Source organism: Triticum dicoccoides, unplaced genomic scaffold (assembly GCF_002162155.2).
Source record: "Triticum dicoccoides isolate Atlit2015 ecotype Zavitan unplaced genomic scaffold, WEW_v2.0 scaffold129547, whole genome shotgun sequence".
In the NCBI taxonomy this organism is placed as follows: Eukaryota; Viridiplantae; Streptophyta; class Magnoliopsida; order Poales; family Poaceae; genus Triticum; species Triticum dicoccoides.
Window position 1 is genome coordinate 1 of NW_021191160.1, and position 1,048 is coordinate 1,048.

Genomic DNA, 1,048 nt, shown 5'->3' on the forward strand with positions numbered 1-1,048 from the left:
CAGCTATGACTTACCGCACTCGTGCAAAATAATAAAACACGATAAATATATTACTTACACGTGCGTTTTGTTTTGCAAGCGGCGCGAAAAAAATTAAAAAGGGAATGCAACACGAGGACTTCCCAGGAGGTCACCCATCCTAGTACTACTCTCGCCCAAGCACGCTTAACTTCGGAGTTCTGATGGGATCCGGTGCTTTAGTGCTGGTATGATCGCATCCGACATGTTACCCCGGTCTTCGTTCCTTATCCTTGCCCCTCCCAGCTCCACTACAAAGACGATTGTACATTGCTTTGGCCGCTCCCTCTCAACTACGGAGACGAGTTTAACGCGGTTTCCACCCCTCCCTCTCAACCGCACCAGTGCACGCTTGCCGCGCCACAACGCCGACGCTGGACCCGTGAATCGTGAGCACCCAACTATGACTTACCGCACTCGTGCAAAATAATAAAACACGGTAAATATATTACTTACACGTGCGTTTTGTTTTGCAAGCGGCGCGAAAAAAATTAAAAAAGGAATGCAACACGAGGACTTCCCAGGAGGTCACCCATCCTAGTACTACTATCGCCCAAGCACGCTTAACTTCGGAGTTTTGATGGGATCCGGTGCTTTAGTGCTGGTATGATCGCATCTGACATATTACCCCGGTCTTCGTCCCTTATCCTTGCCCCTCCCAGCTCCACTACAAAGACGATTGTACATTGCTTTGGCCGCTCCCTCTCAACTACGGAGACGAGTTTAACGCGGTTTCCACCCCTCCCTCTCAACCGCACCAGTGCACGCTTGCCGCGCCACAACGCCGACGCTGGACCCGTGAATCGTGAGCACCCAGCTATGACTTACCGCACTCGTGCAAAATAATAAAACACGGTAAATATATTACTTACACGTGCGTTTTGTTTTGCAAGCGGCGCGAAAAAAATTAAAAAGGGAATGCAACACGAGGACTTCCCAGGAGGTCACCCATCCTAGTACTACTCTCGCCCAAGCACGCTTAACTTCGGAGTTCTGATGGGATCCGGTGCTTTAGTGCTGGTATGATCGC

At 50.1% G+C, this 1,048-nt stretch overlaps 3 non-coding genes across 3 annotated transcripts; all 3 read right to left on the reverse strand.

Annotated features, from left to right (window-relative positions):
* Nucleotides 1-101: 101 nt before the first annotated feature.
* Nucleotides 102-220, reverse strand: LOC119343485. Its single transcript, XR_005166119.1, has one exon. It is a non-coding gene; the product is annotated as a 5S ribosomal RNA (ribosomal RNA).
* Nucleotides 221-517: 297 nt separating this feature from the next.
* LOC119343487 lies at nucleotides 518-636 on the reverse strand. Its single transcript, XR_005166121.1, has one exon. It is a non-coding gene; the product is annotated as a 5S ribosomal RNA (ribosomal RNA).
* Nucleotides 637-933: 297 nt separating this feature from the next.
* Nucleotides 934-1,048, reverse strand: LOC119343486 (the record flags this gene model as incomplete). Its single annotated transcript, XR_005166120.1, has 1 exon — nucleotides 934-1,048. It is a non-coding gene; the product is annotated as a 5S ribosomal RNA (ribosomal RNA).